General features: G+C 36.5%; 1 protein-coding gene across 1 annotated transcript in view; it reads right to left on the reverse strand.

Moving 5' to 3' along the window:
- LOC124170069 (26S proteasome non-ATPase regulatory subunit 2) overlaps nt 1-12,671 on the reverse strand; it is a 101,518-nt gene that overhangs the window by 40,025 nt on the left and 48,822 nt on the right. The window lies entirely within an intron of this gene.

Genomic DNA, 12,671 nt, shown 5'->3' on the forward strand with positions numbered 1-12,671 from the left:
TCGGTAGCCGTACCGACAGCAAAGAGGTGTCGGTACGGCCACCGACTAGTGGGTTTCATGAATTCCCCGGTGCGCATTGTACGTTTTATTTTGTTTTTACCTCATCACCGAGTAAATAATGAGGTTTTCTCCAATGTTATCTTTTTCTGCCCCTTCGAATACGCCTCTATAATTCACTGTGTCATCATCTATATTAATTACCTTGACATAAATATAAGATAATGGTTAATAAAAATGAGGTTTGCTAACATATAATGACTTTCTCTCATTTATGTTACCGCACTTTCACTCGCTTGTAATAGGCTTTATTTCTCTCTATCATCATTTATTTGCTCCTTTGACGTAAAAAAGATATTTTAGATTAAATATGAGTTTTGCCGCAATGTTATCACTTTATATCACTCTGAATAGGCGACTGTTATTTCACTCAATCATCAATTTGGCGTTTCTCTCGGCATGGAAATAAGATCTTTTTATTTAAGTATGAAGTTTGCCACAACGGTATCAGTTTCTTTCATTTGTAACGGGCAACTATATTTCATTTCATCGTCAGCCATTGATTCCCTTGACGATAAAAGAAGATATTTGTTAATAAGTATGAGGTTTACCGCAATATTATCATTTTCTCTCACTTGGAATGCGCAACTTATACATATGCATTTCACCCAATCACAATTTATTTACTTCCTCGTCATTACACTTCTTTTAATTGCACCCAGATCCATATTTTTATAACAATTTCCTAACTTGTTCCTCTAATATTACATTTGCATTTGAATCCTACGTTCACGTTCCATGGTATGCTATTTTCGTCTGCTACCCCTAGTAGCACAATTTGTGTTCAGAGTATGCTCAGGGCATTTTCAACACATATGTAAGATGTGTTCAACATAATTTGAGCACATGCTGAGCATATGTAAATGTCCGGCAAGGCATATGCTCAACATATGTTCAACACAAGTTTTCAACATATGCTCAGCATATTTTCCACACATGCTCAACATATGTTTTTAACATATGCTCAGCATATTACCCACTTATGCCCAACATATGTTTTTAACATATGCTCAGCATGGTATCCAATTATGCCCAACATATGTTTTTAACATATGCCCATCATTCTCCCAAAATATGCTCAGCATACCCTAGTGAAAATATCTACAGGATTTTTTTTCCAATAGTAATTTGACAATGGGAAACATTTGTTTCTATAGGAAATTTTTATGTTCCTACAGGAAAATTCTATTTTCCCATAGGAACCTAAAATTTTCCTATAGGAACAATCATTTCCCATTGTCAAATTACTAAAGGACAAAGAAATCCTATGGAGATTTTCACTAGGGTGAGGTTGCATCCATTTATCCCCCTTATGAAAAGTATTCCCTTACAACCTTGCAATACCTATAGATGCACAAATTCTCTCCTTTTTACCGCTCCTGCCTTTCACTGTGGACTTAGGGCATGATGTCAGACCTACACATTGCATTCACTCAAGTTATCAGATTAGCACTTTAAATTGAAAATGTTTAATCATTAATACAACTAAATTTGGTCAAGGATTTGAAATCGCCAATGTTAATTTAAAATTTATAAATGATAAGCATTCGACAGAATAAAGCATCGATGGTACTGATTATCAGAAGGAAATAACCATGATCCTGCTTCTGATCCAACATCCTTATAATGACCAAAGATTAATTAATTACCAACTTAATTGCTGCTGCATCTAAACAGTCTACATCCCATAGTGATTTAAGAGCAAATCCTACACATGAGATAGTCATGAGGGAGTACTACACCCTGAAACTTATTACATAAAAAATAGATTAACCTTCTACTATGAGAAGCAATAAAGTTTTAGTTACATGTGATGCCTTTCAGAAAAGCTGAAAATATTGCAAAATAAAATGGTTAATCAACCATAAGGAACAGCAAGGAATAAGTGAATCTCTGAAAAAAAAAAAAGTCTCCCACAAATTGTTCAACTGAGATTTCCCCACTTCTATTGTTTGAAAACAATGAAAATTTTATGCATTCCAATTAATGTAATTAATTAGCCATATAATGTACGTAATTTTATCACGGATCATTCCTAAAGTTGAGCCAACGAGATTTGTCTGATGATAGGCAGAAGAGGCAAGTCAGTGGTAGGCAGCAATGCTGCCTGGTCAGGATGGGAAACTCCCACGGAAGGGGTACAAAGGGTTTACGAAGACAATCCAGAAAAGAGGATGGAGAGAGAAGGGTAAACAAGAGGGATGAAGTCATTATTACCTTTTTCCTGTGACGAAATTGTATGAGTAGGCAAGGGTGAAAGGTACATTTGGGTAATAGCGACTGCCTGCAAAACATTCATGTTGTCTAACCCTACAACATCCTCTTTAGCCCTGTCATCGTACACTCTCACCAGCTCCACTGCACATGTGCTTCTGAAAGCATTACACTCCACACTGCTAGATTACAACCATAGAGTAAGTATATACTTACTCTATGTTACAACGTACGAAAGGTTGAACGAACAAGGAAAAGGGCTAAGGCATGTTTTAGTAACATTAATAAGAATATTGATACATAGGTGGTATCATGAGCCACTAATGCTTTAGCCCAAATTATTTGTAAATATTAAAGTCTACTGCCACTTTATCCTTTGATGGAGCTCCTACGGAATATGTAATCAATTGGTAGATAATGGATTACATAGGATATAATAGGAGAATCAAGTATGACATAGTTCTGCAATTTGATAATGAAGTAGATTTATTCTAATAAAAAAACATAAGCATTTAACATTATCAACAAATATTTCAAGCCTATTCTTTTCCTTGATTTCTCTCAGTCTTCTTCAGGCAGCACGACCATCGTAGCCACTCCCCAGTTAACTCAAGAAAGGCACATTTATCAGCACTGCTAAACATAAGACAAGAGTGGAGAGCATCTGTAGATTAAAATAAACAGAAATCAATATTTATCCACTAAACAGCAAAAAATATTACTTCTTTAACCTGAAAATGGTGAATATTGACATCTTTCATGAATGGTAAATTAACATTAAGTTGCAAAATTTAAAATTTGCATGAGACAGACTAAGGAGAGGAAGCAGCAGTAAGGGAAGTATTGCATCATAAGTTCACACAATATGTAATGTAAAAGTTATTCATGTCAGCTAGTGTATATACATTGGTCTTAAATATCAATAATCCTACAATACATTTCCATGTAAGTTCATCATCATAATACAATTATTGAGTGCTAGATGAAGATAATACTAATAGATTAGTGAGGTCATGAACATTTTAAGACACCGATTCATTTCCATGCAAGAGGGTGAGGTTCTTCAAAAAATAAAAATGTCATTTTTTTGCATGACTAAACAGACATTTCTCATTAACAGATTTTGCATTGCTTAAAATATGTAATGAAATATGGAAAGCAAGAAAATTATGATGAACCTGAGAATATCATGTTTAACAGAACAAACGGTTCAATTGACAACATTAAATTTAATTCCACTATAATGTGGAGCCTTATATTCCATAAAAAATCGCTTAAGATACACATTATGTGACTTTGGTCTCTAATTGTCCATGAAATTATAAATACCAATGGGCATATGGTGTATGTCTTGAAATCCGTGAAACCCAAGCAATATATATGCCAGATTTGGTTAGTATTTGAGGCACGAACCACAGGAATACTGTAGATACTGCAAATCAACCCGATTATTTTTGTCCCCTTACTTCTGAGTGAATCGCCTAAGTGCTAAAGTAAATTTTTAGTAATCTGATGGAAAAAAACTAACGATAGTACGTATCATGCACACCTTTTGAGCCATCCCCATGGGTTACCTATGCCAATTCTTTGCTTCGTTCCCTCATATCAGAGTGCAACTGTGTTAACATGATTCCTAGTCGAGACTACTCATATTTACTGTTAGCACTTCGCTGCGACAGTTATTCACAAAATAAGTTCGTTAATGATACTTGGTTACAAATTAGTTAATTATGCCTCAAAATGATACCATGAAAGAGAGGGCTAATTCATCATCCAGCGATTAGTTTAGCATTCATGAAATGGTGCCGTTATCATAATTTTATGGCCTTGTTACAATATTAGCATGAACAAAAAAAGTTTATGAATAGATTCACAAACGAAATTAGAACAGGCTCTAAGCCTTGACCAAGAATTTATTACTTCCTTCACATTTTATTGTGGCTATGATTGATTTTGATCGAACATTTTCGCACTCACTCGGTTACATGCATCATATTCGATCCAAGTATTTACATTGGGCAGGAATAACTTAATGCGGCATTTACGACCACAATTCAGTTCATAAATAGCCATTGAGAACTTTTACCATACCACACAAGAACAGTTAGAACTAAAATAGTAATATCATACATTCATCCGTTCATAAACAGCGATTGAGAACTTTTACGATATCACACAAGAACAGTTAGTACTAATTGTAAAATAGTAATTTCATATATTTATCTACCAATGTACTTACATTTCATGCTTCTAGATGATTCCGAGGTAACTGGGCTCTCTCCTCTTGTATAAAGTAACGTAAACAACGTGCGATTTGAGCAATGAAATCATAGCAACATGAACACACACAACAACCACAACAACGTCGACGCATGCGTCTCGCTCTTCAATTATTTTAAAAGTGTTAAAATCAGGGCCTTGGTTAAAATTATGAATTGATATACTTGAATTAGAATAAACTAGAACTAGATATATTCCTTTACATTAATTATAAAACTAGCATGCAGTATTCGAATACTGATCGCTGATTTGTCGACGAAATATTTCTCAGAACGCATAGATATTTTCTTGAAAATATGCTCAACATATTTCGTTGAACACATGTGGAGCATATGTCTACGTATATATGCTCAACATATTTCGTTGAACACATGTGGAGCATATTTCTATGAAAATATGCTCAACACATCGTCTGAACATATGCTGGAAATATTTCGAGCATATGTTGAAAACATGTGGTTTTGAACATCTGCTGAACATATTTTCAGCATATGCTAATGTTGTGTGCAAAACATATTTCCCTGACATAATCTGAGCATATGCTCAACATTTCTTGTGCTACTAGGGACGGTGCCAATGGCATAACCTTCCGTTGATAACATTTATACGGAACTTACTTAATGACAACTATATTACCAAATCATGAATAAATAGCATTATACGGAACCAATATTTAAAAGAAACTACGATCTCAAGGATAGTTTCAATAATTCATTCCAGCAACAACAATCTCCATCACATACAAACTTTATTGTGATGTTTTAATATTGTTTCCTTCGATTCTGTAGGTACAGCATTACTACCACACATTATATAAGCATTGTTAACAACTTATCCAATATCGTTTATCTTAATCTAGCAATAAGTCGTAATTTCCGCAAATAAAAAGATTGAGAATGACGACAACAAACTGTGCCAATGAGTCTTCACTTGTTTTTACCCTTCTTTCATTGGTGGAGACACGTGAAACTTCGGATATATTCGGATTTTCCCTGTTTGGGAAGGAAGGGGAACCGTACCGACTGGTTTGAAACCGACGACCTTACAGAATCGCTGAAAGTGTCGTCGTCGGTGCGGAATCCGTTGTCGGTACGGTTTGATGTCCAGTCGGTGGGCTTGAAAGGGAAACCGACCGGTGCGGCACCGACGAAATACAGAATACGGCCCCAGAACCGTCACCCTGGTAATAATTCGGTGTGAATTAAAAATAATTAAATAAAACACTATAAGCATTTAAAAGTAAGTAATTTTAATCATGTAAATCATAATTATTAACAAAAAAAAAATCAGTTCTATTTTCATTGTAGTGCTTTGTGATAAACGATGTTTTTTGTTTGATTACCTGGCGCATAGACAAACAAATCTGATGGTTTTCCAATACGGGAACAGGCAACATACAATTGACCATGAGAGAAACATGGGTTTTCCAAATTAATACCACAAACACTTAATGATTGCCCCTGGGACTTGTTTATGGTCATAGCAAAAGCAAGCCGCACTGGAAACTGTAGTCATTTAAACTCAAATGGCACATCAGTCGGAATCATTGGGATGCGCGGTATGAGAACATCTTCTCCTTTATACTTTCCTTTCAATATAGTTGCTTCTATCACGTTGTTTAGTAGTTTTTTTATCGCTAACCGTGTGCCGTTGCAAAGGCGCGGTTGGTTGATATTTCGCAACATTATAATTACCGATCCAACCTTTAATTGAAGATTGTGAGGTGGCAATCCTGGCAAATCCAGCGAGTTTAAAAATTCCGGTGGATAGTTAACTACATCGTCTTGGTTAGTTGCCGAATCAACTGATTTATATATCCTCGATTCGCCTGTAATTTGTTCTTGAATTTTGAAATTTAATTCATTTACATCAATGTTTTTGGCTGCCAATATAGCTCGTTCTCTTAACCAATAATGGTTTCTGTAATTTTGAGCAACATCTGGAAATACCTTCTGAATGAGTTCTTCTTTTGATTGAGTTAAATGACAAAAACTTTGAGGAAAGTTAATGCATCCAGTTAACATGTCAATAGGAAAATTGCCATTACCAATGTCAATGAGTTGTTTAGAGAATGTTTCCAGATTGGTCATTTTGCAACTCAACACGCATATTCTTGCTTAAATGAAGTACTTTGACATATTTCCACAAATTGGATGACTTTAGACATGCGTTGAGTTCATCAGCTGGCGTTGATCGTGGAATCACTGGCAATGTTTGACGAAAATCTCCTGCTAATAAAATCATTGCACCACCAAATCGGTTCTGATTGCTCCGTAGATCTTTTAAGGTTCTGTCTAAAGCCTCCAAAAATTTTTTATGTGCCATCGTGCATTCGTCCCAAATGATCAATTGACATTGCTGCAAAACCTTTGCCATTGCAGAGTTTTTCGAAATGTTGCAGGTTGGAGTTTCATTGCTTTGCATATTTAATGGCAATTTTAGTGCTGAATGGGCTGTTCGACCACCTTCAAGCAAAGTTGCTGCGATTCCCGACGAAGCGAGTGCAAGTGCAATTTTATTTTGTGAGCGAATTGTTGCTAATATTAATGAAATCAAAAAAGTTTTTCCTGTACCACCAGGTGCATCTAAGAAGTAAATCCCCCCAGTTTCATCATTTGTTACTTTCATAAGAGTATCAAATACATACCTCTGTTGTTCATTCAACAGTGGAAGATTTGTTTGAATTAATTCTTTCAAAGTGTTGAGATCATACAGTTTTTCTCGGTGCAACTCTTGGTTAAAAGATTCATGCATTGGACGATTGGGCTCGGCCAGGCCTAATTGAATTAATAGTTTGTTTGAAATCATCAAGCACATGTCTTCAATTGAAATAAATGCTTCGTTGTAAATTTCTTCACTAATTTGCATATTTGGATTTCCCATTCTATTCCGTATTTGACACAAAATATCATCACACATATAATCTTTGTACTTGATCCACAAATCAATTGGGTTTGATGGGAAGCATGTAGATATGATTATAGAAAACAATGTTCGTATTTGATGAGCGTGTGAAGATATTACAGCATCACTGAGAGTTTGGTCCCAATGAGCGTCATTTTCTAGCAATTGTAAACGTTGACAGGCTTCTCTGTAGGATCCACACAATTCACCATCAACAGTTCGTAAATGTTGGAATGATGTTGGGCCACGTACATTGACTAATAGCAGTCTTAAATAAAAACATTCATCATTGCTTGGATGTACTGAATAAATTCGACTTTTTTAATTTGTTTTTTTTTTAATCTGATATGACTTGAAGTCAAATCCTTTAAAGCCATACCAATGTTTTATTTTTTTTGTCGCCTGCCGAAAGTAAAACAAAAGAAATAATATCGCGAAGCCAACCAAGTTGTTATTATTATATTTTGTGACTATTCAATTTGGTCGGGTCCGCGATCACTTTTTTTTAGTTTCGGAACGCGACATTAAATCCTCCAACGACGTATTCTGTGCTCCAACGCACACACGCACACTGTTTTGATAGATATGATTGAATTTGAACTTGGTATAGCGGTAAGAAAGTGCAAATTTACTTTTTGACGTTAGGAACACACCTACATTTCTTAGATAACAGTGAGTGCTTGTAATTTAATATGAACTTTATATAATAGCAATAAAGCTCAAATTGATTCTACGTTTTAGTTAGAAAACGTTTGTATGTGAAAAAGAAAAGGGCTGTTTTTAGGGTTTTCCCGGCAATTATTCGATTTTTTCTCGCTGTAAGAACCATCCTTGGACTTCAACGAACATTTTAAAAAAAGAATTGGCCAAATTGGTCCAGGCGTTGTTGAGTTATGCGCTTACCAACACATTTTGCGATTCATTTTTATATATAAGATAAGATATACAATTAGAAGAAGTAAAAAATTACAACACGCTGACATTTCAATAACATAATAAAATTCTCAAAAAGATGACGTGATGAGTCCAAGGGACTCACCTTGCATTGTATTAGAGTAAAAGATCACGGAAAACATCGGAAAAGTGTAAAATTCTTGCACGGATAAGCCGCAATGCGTATAAACCACAGCCGAATAATGGGGAGTCTGGTGTAATTTATTTGATCTTCTTTCTCTGTGTGTTTCAGGTTAAAACGGGCGACTGTAAGAGGCCGGATGTTCTCTCGTCTTCTTTCCTCCAAATCCCACAATGCATCCCAAGCTCTCTCCATTCCTTTCCTCTTTCTGCACCCCTCACCTGCACAGGACCGCCCTTACTTTTCAGAATCGAAGAAAGTTGTTTTCCTACTCTCAAAATGATCCAAGCGAGGTTTGTGTTCACGTGTTAAAATGTGGCAACTTTAAAATTGAGTGGAGTAGCTGAGACTCCTCGGGATGATAATGTGGTGGTTTCCCCTTGCCTTCCACATCGCAGTACTACAGCCGTTAAAGCAAATGTTGCCACACACGTAGTGGAATGTGTGTCGCTGTACCGACCAGTATGGTCTCCACTTTCGCACATGTGAAGAAGAGCTGCTGCCCTCTCCCCCGGGTGATGAGAGGCATAATTGTTGGCGGCCTCCAGTCGCCAAGTCACGGTATCTTCACAGGTTTTGGTATCTTTTAAATGGTCTACCTTACCCAAGGGTAGCCCAATACCCCCTCAGAATACCGCCGCTTTTTGTCCACGACTGCTTATTCGACGAGAGAACTCGCTTATCTCGCAGCTAACCTCTATATCTAAAGGTCGACCCACCATCCGCAACCCGGTGTTCCATATATGGAACAAGTAAAGAGAGATGTGAAAGAGAAGAAATACGTAGGTGTGAAAAGATTAGCTGATAGGAGAACTGAGTGGATAACTGCGTCAAACCAATTCTAGGATTGTTGACCAGTGATGATGATGATGATGAACTTTAAAATAACGGCAACCCAACGGCAAGGGTGAAACATTTACCGCTGAAAATGTCATTTCATGGACATAATCACGGCTGCATTATTGGTCTCTAGTTGTCTCGGTACAATTTGCGGAGGTAGTTAGGCCATCTCAGGTGTGTCTCCTTGGTATGATAAGCGGAGGTTTTACGATATAAAGAGGTTCACTATAAAGAGGTTTGCCCATAAATGTACATGTAAATCAGATGGGACCGTGGGGGTGGTATGAAGTATGGAGGTTTATGATGTAAAGAGGTTCACTACATAGAGGTTTTACTGTATGTTACCTATCTTCTCTTCCCTAGTTACCTCGTCTTGGGGGATGCGGACGGCAAGTGTTACGTTTGGGACTGGAAGACGACAAAGCTGTACAAGAAGTGGAGGGCCCACGACAGTGTGTGCATCTCGGTACTGTGGCATACTGTGGCTAGTGTGGAGGTTCACTCATAGAGGTTTTACTGTATCATCATATATAATAATTAAAATTCTTAGATATTATGATTCCAGTGGTATGCTGTACATATTATTTAATCTAAATTCAATATAAAATAGAGATGCATTAAGGTTTGAGAGAAATGAGTCAAAGGAATATATTTTCAGAAGGTGGTAGGAACATTGCTGCGTCACTTGTTAACCTTTTTTTTCGTGTCCATTAGAGGCTTAAATAGCTAAAAATACTCTCACAATAATGTTTACATGAAGGGAATAGACGGACAATACCCTCTTTGGCCCTCAACAATACTTTGCGTGGGCTTACTAACCACAATTTTATAAGCGTCGAGAGATCACTTTAAATTGAATGATTAACGTAATGGAGAGAACCAAAAAATGCATGACAGATGAACTTGTGAAATATTACCGATTGTTCATACTTGAGTAACTATCCGAGGATTGTGGCTCCTTCACTGATAATGAGTGTTTGAATGCAGCTTTGTAAGGTCTTTGCAAGATATATTGTTCAGAAAATCATAAAAATACTTAATATAAATATATCAAAATGACAATCTCTCTAAAAAATCAACTAAAAAACTGGTTTTGGTGAAGGGAATTTCATGTTACCGAGACGTTTGTAAATACCCGATAACAGCGAAAGCGTTATAGTCCCACAAGGCTCCCACGTTAATTCAAGTCGATACATCTCGAAAACTAATCGACTTTTTTGGGTTATCAGACTTTTCCTCCCAATGAAACTTTTCTTTAATTTTATGTCCCATAAGGCATATTCCCACACATATCACGGTTTTGGTTGGGAATCTTTATGAATCAGTCAGTGGTTAATCAATTTATCATTATATACAGCACCAAGGATATAAATTGAAATATTCCGTACACACAGCGTTACCCAGATGTTAAGCGAATTAGGCTGGGAGCCGCTGGAGACTCGGAGGCTGCGCGCTAGGCTTAATACATATTACAGCTCATATTTCGTCAGGAAGCCAACATTAACCGAATACAGAATCGGGAACATAATTTTGCTTGAACAATTGAGAATGGATATCTTTAAGAGCGACACAGAGAACATAATATTAGAGCCACACTATATATCCAGGTCTGACAGAAGCGATAAATTAAGAGAGATGTTTTCCCAAACGGATAAATATATGATTTCATTTTTCCCCCGAATGAACCATAAAGGATTTCAATAAATGCTAATTGTAAATTCACTAGAGCATTTCCTTTTTATGCATAAACGGCTGGTGTTCTAACACCCCCTGCCACATGCCTTTTAGGCAACTTGCGGGGTATTACTCATTTATTTTATTTTACGTTTTCCCAATGACTCGAGGAAAAACATGTCAAAAAAACTTATTATGAAACACTTTACATAAGTTTTTCCTGGATATAGACAGTTACTTATACCACTTATTTTATAAGAGCGCGACCCGGGTTTCAATGAGTAATCATCATCATCAGGCGCTAATTATAATTTGTTTATCTTGTTGTTAATCTTGTTGTTACCTAGTTACTTGATGAATTTTAAAACCGACGCCAGAATAGGTGAAAAGGATGGGTAGAGGTATTCATTTATAAGGGTACTATCTTGATTTTCAATAATTTTTAAAATTTCTAACTGTTCCCTAGAATCCAGTTCTCGGCGGTCATTGCAAAAATTTAAAATATTCATTTTAAAATCGCTTCTGTGGCAGTTACATATTAAGTGCTTAGCAAAATTAATCTTTTCATCTTTATTATGTTTGTAAGCACTTAAATGTTCTTTTTTCCTAATTTCAAAACTTCTTCCTGTCTGTCCCAAAGATTTACCAAAAAAACGTAAAAATTATGTAGATGGTGCTTACCCAAAGCAAAAACTGTTTATAAAGAACTGATTCAACAATCAATACGATTAGCCTGAATATTGGATGAGAATGAGGCATTTTATTTCAAAATAAATTTTAGGGGTCAAATGACCAACAGCCCTTCTAGGTAGCATGGAACTCCCGTCCTAGAGTTAAGAGAGATGTTTTGCCGAACGGATAAATATGCGAATTCATTTTTCCCCCGAACCATAAAGGATTTCAATAAATGCTAGTCTTAATTTCATTACAGCATTTCCTTTTAAAGCGTAAACGGTTGGTGTCCTAACACCCCCTGCCCCACGCCTTTTAGGCCACTTGCGGGGTATTGCGTGGATGTAGATGAAATTCCTTAAAAGTGATACTGATACTCATCATTTAGTGCACAAAACTTAAGATGACACTCAATTTTTATGAATGACAATGAGGGTGCAGTCCTAGGTACCATATTTTTTCTAAAAATATCTTCTACAATCACGAATTTTAATTCTTACGGAGGTTTCCACAGTGGTATAATTGATAATTGTTTTTCAGGTTTGCTCAACAGTGAGGTGTGATGATTTCACGGAAAGTGATGGGGTTTTAGCCGACTGCCTACAGAACATTGGCAACGAGGAAGCAATGCAGGGGGGGGGGGGGGGTAGGAAAATGAGATTTTTCCCTCCCCTGTCTCCTCCCATTGTCCACGTGGATGTGGATTAGGGTAGTTTCCTTCATCAAAGAAAACGAAAAGCATTGATTGCGATTCCTTACCCAACTCCTGACTACTCGTAAAGACTCTAGGTCCCTGTGACGTCACGTGGAGTGGCATCGCATTGGTGCCAATCTGGCCTTTTTCATATGAGGTTAAAATTGACCATTGCCATTTGTTTAAACTGGTATTTCTAAAACCAAATAACTCGTATATTATGAATACGCTAATGGTGGGTAACAAATCGCAATCAATACC

The sequence above is a fragment of the Ischnura elegans genome, chromosome 13 (assembly GCF_921293095.1).
Source record: "Ischnura elegans chromosome 13, ioIscEleg1.1, whole genome shotgun sequence".
In the NCBI taxonomy this organism is placed as follows: Eukaryota; Metazoa; Arthropoda; class Insecta; order Odonata; family Coenagrionidae; genus Ischnura; species Ischnura elegans.